Source organism: Neophocaena asiaeorientalis, unplaced genomic scaffold, assembly GCF_003031525.2.
Source record: "Neophocaena asiaeorientalis asiaeorientalis breed wild unplaced genomic scaffold, Neophocaena_asiaeorientalis_V1.1 scaffold452, whole genome shotgun sequence".
In the NCBI taxonomy this organism is placed as follows: domain Eukaryota; kingdom Metazoa; phylum Chordata; class Mammalia; order Artiodactyla; family Phocoenidae; genus Neophocaena; species Neophocaena asiaeorientalis.
The window spans coordinates 349,754-364,976 of NW_020172420.1; the positions used below are offsets into that span (position 1 = coordinate 349,754).

A 15,223-nucleotide genomic window follows, 5' to 3' on the forward strand; every position below is an offset into this window, starting at 1 on the left:
TTCTAATGAGTGGTGTGTTGGAGTTTGTGACAGGATGGAAGAGAAAACTGGAACTGCGATGAATGCAGACTTTTTTTTCATTTCCACTGACCAGTAAACAGAACTACAGGTGCACCCAAACATGGACATACATTAACTGGTCATGAGAAATCTAGGGAGGCTAAGTAGGATGAAAGAATGTTTGTTGCTCCCAAAAAGACCTGGGGAGGAAGAATGGAATATTGGCATCAAGATACATGTGAACAGGCTAAGCAGGCTGTCTGAAAGTTGGCATTCATCCACAACATTAAAAAAAAAAATCAAAATAAGAAAGCTGTAAATGAAACAGAAAATGCTGGCTTCATGAACATCCGATTGCCTCGGCACAGGCCCTGTGGGCAGAATCAAACGCATCACTCCCAATCCCCTTGCAGAAGACAAGATGTTCGGATCTTAGTGGCGGAGTGCATGTAACAGCAGTTCAGGTACAAAAGATGTACTGTACTTTCAGACATTGATCTTTAAAATCCAGGACTGATTGGTAGAGTTGACTGAAAGTATATTAGGTATTTACCCACAAAAATACTATTTGGATTCTCCCAACACCCTCCCTCCCTTGATAGGACCACATGCTTGTTCTTGGCAACACATACCATTGTTTCCAATTTGAAACAAGTTAGTATAGGAGAGAGACAGAGAGACAAAAAGACAGAGAAGGAGTCAGAGAGACAGGTTGTTGTTAAGCGGTATTCTTCATTCCATTGGTTGTCCTTCTTACTCTTTCACTGCTAATGTTTGATCGGAATTAGCTGCTGGGGTCTCGGCAGGCTTGACCTCGTCTGTGGGGGCTGCAGGGGCTTGGCCTTAGGCATGGAACTGAGTGCTTCCGTGGCTGCCAGGGTCTCCGTGGAGGATGAGGCAGCCTCAGTGTTGCCGGGTTTTGAGTCTTAAGATGAGGCCCCGTCACTTTTTGTCTCCTGCGCGGCAGGAGCTGCAGGAGCCTGAGGCTTTGTGGGTTCCTCTCCCTTCTTGCTCTTGTCATCCTTGGTGGGGCCAAGGGCTCCGCAGCCTAGGTCTCCAAAGCTTTAGGGGCGTTGCCACCTGCAGCTGGCCGGAGGCAGCCGCCGGCTCCTGCTCAGCATCCTTTGGGGGCCCCGGCTTCCACTCAGCTCCCTCCGTCTGCTCCGTCTCTGCCTTCAGAGTGTCTTCCTTGGCCGCCTCTTTGTCTTTCTCACCTTCCTTGTCTTCAGGCTTGTTGGCAGCATCCTAGGCATCCTTCTCCAGCTTCTCCTCCTTGTCCTCCTTCACCTCTGGGGTCTCTGCAGCACCCTGGGTCTCATTGTCCTTCGGGGTTTCTCCCTCTTCTGTCCCAGCTCCTTTGGCCTTCTTGTCTTTGTCCTTAGCCCTCTCATCATTCACATTGTACCCCTTCTTCTTGCTCAGCTTGTCTCCCAACTTGGAGTTCGGGTCTGGATTCCTGTGCTGCCCTGGGTCACTGGCGGAGGCTCTCTCCCCAGCTCTATGATGGAGACTGGAGCTAGGAGTGAGTTGGAGTGCTGTCACAGCCGTGGTCTCCACAGACACTACTGCCACCCACACTTGCAATCCTAATGATTGTTTAATACAAAAAAGCTAATTAAACTATACTAGTATCAAAATAGATGAAACACATAACTAGAGACAAAGAGGGAAACATAAGAAAGGGTCAACCATTTTAATCCTTTCTTAATTTGTGTTTACCTAATATCACAATCTCAAAATATAGAAATAAAATATAGAACTACAAGGAGAAATAGAAAAGCCAATAATCATAGTGGAAAACACAATCACAATTTTCTCAGTAAATGATAGAAGTAGAGAAAAGATCAGTAAACATTTGGAAGACCTGAACAGCATGATTAATAGACTTAATTGACTTAAACTAATTAATAGACTTAAACTAATTGACTTGTAGAAAACAGTACCCAACAACTGCAGAATACCCATTCTTTGCACACACATACTATGCATTGTTAAAAATTGACTATATGCTAAGTCATCAAGGAAACTCAACAAATTTCAAAGGATTTTACTGATCAAAATATTTTCTATAACTACAAATCTATTAAACTTAAAATCACTAACAAAAAAAATAGAAAATCTCCATATATATATGAATTAATAAGTATACTTATTATTTGACTAACTTATGATAATCAAAATATTGTGGAATGCAGCTAGGCCCATTCTCAGAGGGAAATGCAGGGTATTCATTACAAAAGAAGAAAAGATGAAATCAAAAGCTAAACATCTGTCTCATGAAGTTAACAATAGAACAGTGAAATAAACCTAAATAAAAGAAAAGAAACTGAAAGGTAAGAATAGAAACTGATATAATAGAAAACATACATAAAATAGACAGTATTGACAAGACCAAAAGTTGTTTCATTATAAGAAGCAATGCATTTGAGAGACCTCTCCAAGACACAGATCAAGAAAAAAAGAGAAAAGCCACAAATAATCAATTTAAGTTAGAAATGGAGAATGTCAGAAGATATTTTAAAAAATGACAAGACAATATTGTGAAAAAGATCTTAAGAAGATATTGTTGAAACTATAACAAAATGCTCACCAGTCCTTTTCAAAGTGGTACTGTCAATCCTTGTTAATGTAACAAGACAGGAAAATTAAATGAAAGGTACACAGATTGGGAAGAAAGACATAAAACTGTCTTTGTTCACAAATGACATGATTGTCTATGTAGAAAATCTCAAAGAATCAAAAAAAACTTTCTGCAACTAATAAGCAATTACAGCAAGGTTGCAGGATACAACATTAATATACAAAAGTCAATTGCTTTCCTATAAACCAACAATGAACAAGTGGAATTTAAAATTAAAAACATAATATCCTTTACATCAGCACCCCCAAAAATGAAATACTTAGGTATAAATCTAACAAAATATGTTCAAGATTTATACAAGGAAAACTACAAAACTCTAATGAACAAAATCAAAGAACCAAAGTAAATGGAGAGATATTTCATGTTCATTGATAGGAGAACTCAATGGTATCAAAATGTCAGTTCTTCACAACTTAATCTACAGATTCAAGGCAAGCTCATTCAAAATCCCAGCTAGTTATTTTATGGTTATTGACAAACTGATTCTAAAGTTTATGGGAAGAGGCAAAATACGCAGAATAACCAACATGATATTGAAGAATAAAGTTGGAAGACTGATGCTACCCAACCTCAAGACTTTATAAAGCTGTAGTAATGAAGACAGTGAGGTACTGACAAAAATAATGTATAAATAGATCAATGGAACAGAATAGAGAGCCTAGAAATACACCCCCATAAATATAGTCAACTGATCTTTGACTAAGGAGAAAAGATAATACAATGGAGCAAAGATAATCTGTTTAAGAAATAAATAGTGCTGGAACAACCAGAGATTCACATGCAGAAAAACAAACAAAGAAAAAAAGAATCTAAACACAGACCTCTCTTTCCAAAACTTAACTCTAAATGTATCATAGGTCAAAATGTAAAATGCAAACTATGAAACTCCTAGAAAATAGCATAAGAGAAAACCTAGATGACCTTGACTATGGTGATGCCTTTTTTGATGTAACACCAAATGCATGATCCATGAAAGAAATAGTTGACATGCTGGGCTTTACTAAAATTAAAAACTTCTTCTCTGCAAAAGGCAATTCAAAAGAATTGGAAGACAAGCCAAAGATTGGGAGAAAATATTTGCAAAAAATAGAACTGACAAAGGATGGTTGACCAAATATTTTGTTAATGAAAATGTACAAAGAACTCTTAAAACTCAACAATAAGAAAACAACCAGGTTAAAAAATGGGCCAAAGGCCTTAACAAACACCTCACCAAAGAAGATATGTAGATAGCAAATAAATATATGAAAAGATGTTCCATATCATATGCCATCAGGGAAATGCAAATTAAGACAAAAATGAAATACTACTACAAATCTTTTGAATGACCCAAATCTGAAACACTGACAACACCAAACACTGGCAAGGATTTGGAGCAAGAGGAACACACATTTGTTGCTTGTAGGAACACAAAATGGTACAGCCACTTTGGAAGACAGTTTAGCAGTTTCTTACAAAAGTAAACATACTCTTACCACACAATCCAGCAGGCATGCTCTTTGGTATTTACCCAATGGAGTGGGAAACTTATGTCCTCACAAAAAAACCTACACATGGATGTTTATAGCAGCTTTATTCGTAATTGTCAAAACTTGGAAGCAACCAAGATGTCCTTTGGTAGGTGAATGGATAAACTGTGGTGCATCCAGACAGTGGAATATTATTCAGTGCTGAAAAGAAATGAGCTGTTCAGCCATGAAAGGAAATGAGGAAAACTTAAATTCATATTACTAAATGAAAGAGGCAAATCTGAAAAGACTACATACCATATGATTCCAACTATATGACATTCTGGAAAAGGTAAAACTATAGAGACTAAAAAGATCAGTGGTTGCCAAGGGGTGAGGGTTGGGGGAGGAATGAATAGGAAGAGTACAACGTATTTTTAGGGCAGTGAAAATACTCTCTATACTATAACAATGAATATATATCATTATACATTTGTCCAAACCCATACAGAGCATACAAAAAGTGAACCTTAAAGTAGACTATAGACTTGGATGATTATGATGCGTCAATGTAGGTTCATCCTTGGTAATAGATGTACCATTCTGGTGAGTGATAATGGAAAAGACTATGCATGTGTGGAGGCAGGGGGTATATCAAAAATATCTATACCTTCCTCTACATTTTGTTATGAAACTAAAAATGCCCTAAAAAATAATTTAAATATATATAGTGAAATGCACAAATCCTAAAAAAATTCAAAGAAATAAGAAAGTAAGAATAGTCCTATAATTATTAAATTTGTTAAATCAGTAAATAAAAATCTTCCTACCAAGAAAACTCCAGATCCAAGTTTTATTGGTGAAGAAATAACTACAAATCTATACAAGCCCCTTAGAGAATATAAAAATAGCTCATTTTTATGAGACTAGCATGATCTTGATGCCAAATCCTGATAAAACCATTATAAGAAAGGAGAATTATGGACCAATCTCATTCATGAGCATAGGATTCCAGTAATACAAGACTCAGTATTACAAATATATTGGTTCTCCATTGGATTTTCTATAGAGTCAAAGAAATCATATTTAAAACCCCAACATTTTTTTCTGAGGAAACTGACAATCCATTTCTAAAATTATATGGAAATGCAAGTAGCTAAAAATATGCAAACTCTCTTCAAGATAGACAAGATGAGAGAAGTTGCTCCACTAGATAGCAAGATTTATTATAAAGCTACTATAATTAAGAAATATGATATTGGTGACAGTTTGACAAATAGACCAATGGAATAAAAAAGAAAGTCCAGAAATAGATCCATAAATATACAGTCACTTGATTTATGACAACATAACAATGCAATCAGAGGTAAAAGGATAGCCTTTTAAGTAAATGGTGCTGAGTCAGTTGGATATCCTTGTGGGAAAAAGGAAACTTGACTCGTACCTCCTGCCAAGCAAAATATCAATTCCCAGAAGATAAAGGCAAACAGTAACACTTTAGGATATAAGAGAATATCTTCATTACATTGAACTAAGGAAATATTTTTTAAGCAACACACATGCCACAAAGAAAGAAAAATCACCATAAAGGGAAAGTCTTTGAATTGGGCTACACTAAAAATAGGAACATTTTTCACCAAAAGATAACATTAAGAAAGTGAAAAGGCAAACCATAGATTGGAAGAAAATGTTTGCTTTATATCCATAAAACCAACAACAGGCAAGAATATATAAAATACTCTGAGAGCTCTTACTGTCCAAAAGAAAAATGGGCAAGAAACCATAACAGGCACTTCACAAAGAGAATATCTATGTAAGGAAACATACTCAACTTCATTAGTAATCGAGAAAATATGAGTTAAAACCCCAGTGATATGCCACTATGCAATTATCAGAATGTTTAAAAGAAAGAATGATGTTATGGAGTATTTGCAAGAATGTAGAGCAATGGGAATTCTTATACATGCTGTTATGAATATAAATTTGGAAAACAGTTTCTCATTATATGCTAAAGTTGAACTTAAATAGAGCCCATCATCCAACAACCCCATTCCCAGATCATATACCCAGTAGTAGTGTATGCATAGCAGCACTATTCAAATTAGCCAAATTTGCAAAGAACCCAAAGTTCACCAACAGAATGGATAAATAATTTGTGGTGCATTCATTCAACAGAATAATACACACCAATAAAGATGACCTATCTACAGCTACATGAAACAACAAGGACGACCCTCACAAATACAATGAGCAGAGAAGCAAGACACAAAAATTGCACACTTTGTGTCTTAGCCTGTTTAGGCTACTATAACAGAATACTCTAGACTGAGTGGCTTAAACAAAAAACATTTATTTCTCACAGTTCTGGAGGCCAGGAAGTCCAAGATTAAGTTGCTAGTTGCTAGCGCATTCAGAGTCTGAGTCTCCTCTTCCTGGTCCACAGATGGCTGTCTTCTCACTGTGTCCTCAAATGGAAGAAGAGGTGAAGGAGATGTCTGCCTCTTTTAAAAGGGCACTAATCCCGTTCACAGTGGCTCCACCCTCATGGCCTAATCACCCCTCATAAGACCTGCCTCCTACACCATCACTTTGGGGATTAAGTTTCAACATATGAATTTTGGGGGGACACAAACATTATCTATAGCGCTCTATAAATCAACTATATAGAGTTCAAAAGCAAGAAAAACTAAATTATAGTATTAAGATTAAAGAAGTGGAGGAGGGAAACAGGCAAGAAGTGGAATGCACTAGGAAGGGGCTATCTGAGGTGATGGCAAACTGTCTTTCTTGACCCCAACTGTGGTTACACAGGCTTTCCACTGGTGATGATTTACTGAGGGGCACATATGTTTCTGTGCCCTTTTCTTAAGTGTGATAACTTCACATAAAATGCAGTTGAAGTTTTGTAATAATATCTTTAAGTTTTTATTTATAGGAATTTTATTCTCAGATATAATGCATAAGAATATTAAAAATTAGGTTCAAACATTATGAAAGCAGAAAACTGAAAACAGCTTAAATGCCCATCAGTAGGTGACAGGTTCAATAAATTATAACACATCCAGGAACACTGTGGACACTTTAAAAAGAATGGTACTGATATGGGACAATCTTCCACATAGATTTAAGCAAACAACAAGCAAGAGACATAGAACCATGTGCAGAGTATGCTATCATTACATTTGTGTGTAAAACTGAGGTGGAGGATACATGTATGTGTGTTTTATATGCATATAATGTTTCTGGAAGAACAGGTGAAAAATAAAACCCCATAACAGTGGTTGTCTCTGAAGTGGGGAATTGGAAGGAAACTTTCTTTTCACTGTACCTGTTGGCATCATGTGAACGTAATCACAAATATGTTACCTTTCAAAATAATATATAAAAAGGTGAGATATATTTTTTAATAAACTGAAATAATTTTGAGAGCTCAGTTCCCAATTATTGTTGCATTTGGATATTTGCATAGATCAAAATGCACTTTCTTTGGGAAACTGACACAGCGTGGAATAGAGGCTGGGGACAAGTGTCCATGAGGGGAAACAAGGGAGGCTGAAAGACAGGGGTCAAGCAGAGACCTGTCTGAGAAACCAGGTCACATGGAGAAGGTCCCCTGTCTGAACAGGGCTTGCAGCAGGGATGAGCCAGGCAAGGCCAGAGAAATAGCCAAGATGCTTAGGTCAGGGAAACTAGACAATAGCAAACGCATGAGAGGCAAAGGGCCTACAGAAGGGAGACTTCCCAGGGCGGGAAAATGCCTGTGATATTCGCTGCTTGCTCTCAGGAGCCTGACCTTGCTGGCAGAGTGAAACGAGCCAAGAAAAAGAAGAAATCATGCTCTCACCTACTTATTTGTATTGATCCAAAATATGACCAGCCCCAGAATGAAGTCTTTGTCTCCTCCACAGTACCTGTTTATAGTGCTGTGCACACAATGGTCTTAAAAAGGAGCTGTTGATGCACCCCATTTCCTAAAGTACAAAAACGTAAACTTTCCTCCCAGTGGCTTAGCAGGTTTCTAGACCATCAGCCTGGCAGTGACCCTGAGCCACTGGCTGATGGGCAAAAGGGTACATAAAAGATACCAGCCTTTGATTATCTTTGCCTTATGCCCCTGAACTGATCATTCCACACTTTTTCTGTTAAACAGATTCATCCTGTTAACAACCATTGTATCAACTTTTCACCCTTAAAATTTGTTGAAGAGATGTAGGTTTTGAAGAATACATTCCGGGGTATCAGATGCCATACTAAATGCTCTGTTACATTGGTCTCCAGAACCCTACAGACTCTCACGAGGGCAGAAAAGCATGTAAGGGAAGAAAACTGAACAGAGGTATAGTGCCAAGGCCACAGTATGAAGGAGATCCATTTTCCAAGTTATATTCTAGCCAACAGGGTCCTTTTGCCATTTAACACATCTATACCTTCTGTATTGTGATGCCAAGTGCAGATTTCTGTAAATCACATCCAAAATATGATTTGGAAAAAAATGCACCTTCTTATGAGCCCACTGTGTACTTGAAAGACCCAGTGCACAAATCATTTGCACCTGTACCATTTCCATCCAGTTCTAAGCTAATTTTAAAAAGGCTCTGAAAGCCTGCCAAGAGCACATGTGCACAGAAGATAAAATGTAATAGCAATTAATCCAATCATCTCTGATTTAACATTAATTTAACCCAGTGGATTATGCTTTGTTTTGTGTGCAACTGTGTTGATCCTGCTACATTTCAGAGAGCCCCCAAATCAATCAAGTCACAATCCCTAATTGCAGTCAAAATGGGGAATTCCACTCAGCAGGGCCCTTCTCTAGAGTATCTATTCCTCCCAAGGAAGAAAGGGAAGTCAAAGAAAGAGGCATCTCTAATAGCAGGCTGCTAACATCGCAGCTGATGGTGTCAGAACTAGCAAGGAAGAGTGGCCTCCTGTTTGCTGGCATATTCAATTGCACTGGGGCTTCTTGCCAGAATGAACAGGAAAGGGCCAGCAGAGAAAAGCCAATGGAAGCACAGTTGCTGTTTAAACTAGAAACAAACAACAACACAACAAATTCTGGAGGTGCAATGCTTTCCTTTCCCTTTATTTGCAATATGGATTGAATAACTACAGCAGTTAAAGCCCTGAATTAGGAAGGCTGTAATTGAAAACTAATACCATGCTACCCACTGGGTCTGATTTAACTGCGTTAGAATGTAGGTCTGCATTCTTGGAACCAAGGCTGATTGTGAGAACATTTATATTATCATGTGCAAGGAATAGAGGAAGTTTCAAGTTGCTAATTCCTCCTGTTTGGATTTTATTGAGAACTGAAATAACAAAAAGTGTTACCTGGGCTCAGGGGCAGCCCAGAAGTTCAAATGTAGTTCAGCCTTAGTTAAGGATTACTTAATAGATACTTCACATAAAGTGCTACCATGTTCTTTTTCATAATTTTTCTCTCCCCTCCTCCTTTCCTTTGCAGCTGAGAATAATTAACTGTTCTTTTGTGAGTGTCATTTGTTCTCAAGGAATTAAATGCCACCTTATTTCCCAGAACAAGAATTCAACTGTCATAATTACAGCTTCATTTCAGAAGCAAAAAAAAAAAAAAAATCATAATTTATTACAGATTGTTCAGCATGTGAGATAGGTTTAAATGTCATTGGAAGTAAATTGTGGCATGTCATGAAGGGGTTTTAGCCACCACTGTAATTGATTTATAATTTCACATTTAAAATGAACAACATTTAGCCATTGTTCTTGTATTATATAACTCTGACAGCAATCCCTTGAGAATGAGGCATTCAACTTGGTCAATACACAATAATTAATAATAATAACAATAACAATGATATGCCAGTTTTAAAGATAAGCAATGAAATTAGCATGAGCACTGAGAACATATGTGTTCAAAATGGGAGCTCAATCTCTATAATAAAAGGTAAAAATCTATTTCAGAAGAAATGCATTTGAATATCAGCATTGAACTCCATTATATTAAATGCCTCTCAGGGGTTTTAATGAAACTCATAAAATTAAGAACCATCAGAATTAAGGTTTAAACTATTTTCTACCCACAGTTATAAGGAAAGATACAATAATTGAAGAAGGTGGAGATGAATTTTTCCACATCTTATTTCAAGCAGATTAAGAATCAATTCCACTTTGAAAAGTAATTTACTAGGTTTGCAGTGTGATCCTAGTCTCCTGGGATTACACCGTGACCATAGGTGGTATGGGGGAGGGACTATATAAATACCTGATTAGACTATTAAGTGCCAGCAGATCTGTTTTGTGCCAGATGAAATGAGTCCTGTGATGGTTCTCATAGCTCAACATCACATCAATGGATTTGTGCCCCTTGAATGTCAATGTAGAAACAAATCCAAACTCACACAATGACAGGAACAAACTGTGCTGTGGTAGCCAAACCACGAGTCACACTTTAGAGGAAAAATCAGAATATTCCCCAATCTATAGCCTTTTGAAACACCTTATTTTTCCCTTCTGGGAAAGCCAGTACTTTATTCTTTGTTTTCAAAAAGTCAACTTTATAGTCTGGATACAGAAAACCTTTTGAAAGGCAACGTGTGGTAGGCTGAATAATGGTACTTCAAAGATGTTGGTGTCCTAGTTCCCAGAACCTGGGAATGCCACCTTATATGGCAAAGGGAGGGACTTGGCAGATGTGATTAAATGTAAGGGTTTTGCAGTAGGGAGATATCCTGGATTATCAGGGTGGACCCTAAATGTAATCACAATGCCTTTATAAGAGGGAGGTTGAGGAAGTTTTGACCACAGTAGAAGAGAAGACGATGTGACCACAGGAGCAGAGATTAGAGAGATGTCACAAGCCAAGGAATGTTAACAGTCTCTCAAAGTGGAAGCCTTGGAGCCTTGAGAAGGACCAAGCCTGCTGACACCTTGATTTTAGCCCTGTAAGACTCATTTCAGACTTCTGATCTCTAGAATGATAGGAGAATAAATTAGTGTTGTTTTAACACTAAGTTTATGGTAATTTGTTACACTGATAAAAGAAAATTAAAACACAGGGAAAGAGTCTGATTTACTAAAAAGTGTGTCCAAAGATCAAGTTACCTCCATATTGAGAACTAACCCAGTGGCTGAGCTCCACTCTGGCTTTGAGTTGAGGCTTCCAGTTTAATCATGACCTAGACGCCTCCTCTGTTGCCACTTAAGCAGTTCCTGTAGTTGTCTTTCTGGGGGACAATGATCCAAAACTCTGACAGCATTGTCAATTTAAGAAAGGAGTGATATTTAGCTTGATTTAAAAGAGTCCCTTTTGGGAGAGTTAAATGAATATAGTGCTCTAAAATGAGCTGTGACATTATTTATGCCTTATAGAAGAGAAATTGCATTTCTTTGAAAACACTAATGTATCACAAGATTTCCAAAATATATAGCTTGTGATTTTTCCAAACAGCATTCTGTTGACCTGGTAAATGATTGCTCTAGAGTTGCCACTTACCATTCAATAAATGTTTGCAGTACATCAAGGATTTACAATGTAAATTCTTGACCGAGTTTTTGATATAACTATTTATTCAGTCTGCCATAACGAGAGGAAGAAAAAATAAGACACTTCTAATCAACTATTGGGATGACACAAAAAACAGTTGTATCTGGGTTCACTGGACAGTAATTTCCTATTGCAAATACGCTGGGAGAATATTCATTCCACTTTCTTTGATCCCCCACCAGGGGACACCTTCTAAGTGTTTTTGTAACAGTTTCCATCTCTCGCCCCACCCTACCACTGGATATGGGCCAGCTACCACTGGACGTAAGTTATTAAAAATCTAGGCAAACTCAGCCACAGGGAAAAGAATGAACACTCAGTCTAGCAACATTGATTTCACTGAAAGGTGAGCCTCATGGTCATTTTTCTAGCATCATTTCACATTCATTCATTTATTCATTCACTCAACAAATATCTACATTGTACCTACTCTGTGCGATGTCACCAAGGGAACTAAAAAGGTGAAGCAGAGAAATCCTATCCAGTGAATACATAACTATATTAGGTAATGACTTCATTTACTGAGTACTTCCTATATGTCAGAGATGGTGATAGATCACTTCACATAACTTTTCCAATATGTTATGTTATTATTCCTATTCTCTATTTACAATGAAGTAGTTAAGACTCAGGGGATAAGAAATTCAGCCAAGTTTTGAGAAGAGGTTCAGTGGTAGACCCTCAAATTCTGTTCTAATTATACAAAGCCTGTGTCCTAACCTCCTTGACAAGATAAAGCAAATTAATTTCCAAAAGAAAAATATAAAGGGCATGACGTGTGGGTGTTGATTGCATTCCCTAGGTGATCCGGGAAGACTTTGTGAGAGAAGTAGTACTTAATCTTCATTGTGAGGACTGAGAAAGAATTGAACATATGCTGATGGGACAAAGTCATTCCAGGCAGAGTGAACCATCAGAGCAAAGACACTAAGGTGGGAAAGCACAGAACACACAAAGGGAAAGGGAGCAACTCATTGTAACTGTAAGTGGGGAGCAGCACAAGTAGCCAGGAGTAAAGCTAGAAATGTTGTTGCTTGGTGCCAGATCACAGAGGGTCTTAAGTACAAGCTATGGAATTTGCTATGGAGGAAATAATGGCGAACTAGTGTCAAGCAATTGGTCAAGACTAGTTGGGGAAATGGGACATACCTCTGTCAATGATGTAGAATACTGTTGCAAGCAACAGATTAACATATTCAAATTAATGTTACTCATTAAATATTTAATGGAAAAAATAATAAGGGCTTTTAAGTAATTAGTATCACACAAAGTGAAATATAATTGCTGATAAAAGAGAGTGGTATTCCAAATAAATTTTCATTATTTCTGAAGCATACCACCTCTGCTCTTTATTTCAAAAAAACAAGTAATGTGCTTTGGCAACATTTGAGGCTTGTAAGGCAGAGAACACAAAAACTCCTGCCCTCCAAGAGTCTACACTCCAGTGGGAGAGTGTGATAAACTGCATTACTATTCATAATTTTTAGTGACCCTCCCTCCCATGGGAGTATAATACATCTCCACTTAGGATTTGCTTTAGCTAAGGAAATATAGGCAGAGGCAGTGTTTCCAGGCAGAAGAATTCAAGCCAGATGTGATCTCACTTATATGTGGAATCTAACAACAAACAAATTGATACAGTGAACAAATTGGTGGTTTTCAGAGGCAGGGGGTGGAGAGGGTGGTAAAAAGTACAAAATTCCAGTTAAAAAATAAATAAGCCCTGGTGATGTAATGTATAACATGATGACTGTAGATAATCAGACTGTATTGTATATTTGAAAGTTACTAACAGAGAAAATCTTAAAAGTTCTCATCACAAGAAAAAAATTTGTATTTTTTATATGTGGTGATGGTTATTAATTAGACTAATTGTAGTGATCATTTCATAATATTATACATATATCAAATCATTATGTTGTTTGCCTAAAACTAATGTAATGTTATATGTCAATTATATTTCAATTGTTTAAAAAGTCAGATGTGTACTTTGCCATGATTTCCCTTTTTCCTCTGCCATGAGCCCAATAATATCCCAGACAGAAATGGGGCTTTTTCTCCACTAGCCTGGGTCCTGACAAGGAGCAGAGCCATGACAAATCATGATAGAAATGTAACACAGCACATTGTCAACCTTTGTTGTTGTAAGCCAGATAGATGTTGAAGTTGTTTGTTACACAGTATAACTTAATGTAAGCTGACTGCTACAACAAACTGAGAGCATACGTAACCACAATATAAAGTCAGGTCTGTAAGAGAAATATGGGATTTCAAAGGAGGAAGAGATCATTTATTTCTAGGTCACATTATCATCAGCCCAGCCAAAAAATGTTCACCTTTTCTTCCAGTGGCTTTTTGTTTTATTTTGCCTGGCTTTGCTTTAGATTTAACACTGAGTAAAACAAAGACCCGAACACTAACTAATCAGCTAACCTCAGCAGACCAACAATCATTCCCTCATTCTCTCCCTTACACTTGACCCTCAGTCCCTACACACTTCAAAGTCTGTCATCAACAGCCAACCAAAGTGCCACCAGGCAGTGAATGAGCCCCTAATTCCCTCAACACACACTCATTAAGCATCTATTATGCATAGGTTCCATGAGTACCAGAGAATCAGAGATGGAAGAAAAGAGTACCTGAAGGTGCTCAACAGCTGGTGAAAGCTCAGACAAGAGTCACTCAATCACAATAGACTTATCTGGGTGCTCTGGGCTACCACAGAGTAATGGAGCATGAGAGAAAGATGTCTGGGGGGACCTGGCCTTGGGAGAGTAGAGGAGTGGTATCAGGACACACTTCCTGGATGAAGCGAAACCTGAATCAATGTTGAAGGAAGGAAAGGAGTTAATTAGACAAAGGGAAGTAAGGAACTATCATTTGCAAAAGCACAGAGCAGTGGGGCAGCTAGGCTTGGAAGAGCTGCCATGTTTGGACAGAAGGTATGAGATATGAGAGTGGAGGAACAGAGAAGGGTAAGATCAAGAAAGGCCTTATAAGCCACACTAAAAGTTTGGATTTTATCCTAAAGGCAATCTGATGCAATTGAAAGCTTTCAAGCTGCAGCATGGCATGATCAGATTTGCATTTTAGAAAGATTTCCTTGTCAGCTCCAGGAAGGAGGGGTCTGAGATGGGGCTGGAAGATTTTGGATCAGAGAAGTTAGTTAGAAAACTCTTGCCATAAACCCAGGTGGGAAATTGTGAGAATCTGAACTGACATAGAGCCTGTTTCCTACTCTGAAATATGAAAGAAATAAAGCTTCTCAAACACATTTAAGAAGAAAATTAGCTCATAGTTAGTGAACTGCAAAGCCAGCAAGGAAGCACCAAAGCTTTTCTGATTCCACTCTGCCTCACTGAAGAGCTCTGAATTTTTTGCATCTATATTGTCTCTTTTGTAATTAAGTTCCATGCCCACAACTTGATTAGTTATAAAATTACTCTCCCACACTTTTCCTCTTCCTAGACGCCCTCCTCCATTCACACAGGCATGTAAATATGTTCCTAACAAGTGTGCTCATTCATTCATTTATCCCACAGCTGTTTATTGAGTACCCATTATGTAGCAGGCACTTGCTAGATGCAGTGTACCTAAAAACACACAAAACAA

General features: G+C 37.8%; 1 pseudogene; it reads right to left on the reverse strand.

The window, feature by feature from the left end:
- Positions 1-753: 753 nt before the first annotated feature.
- The window catches only part of LOC112390939 (brain acid soluble protein 1-like), a 62,298-nt pseudogene continuing 47,828 nt past the window's right edge, over positions 754-15,223 (reverse strand).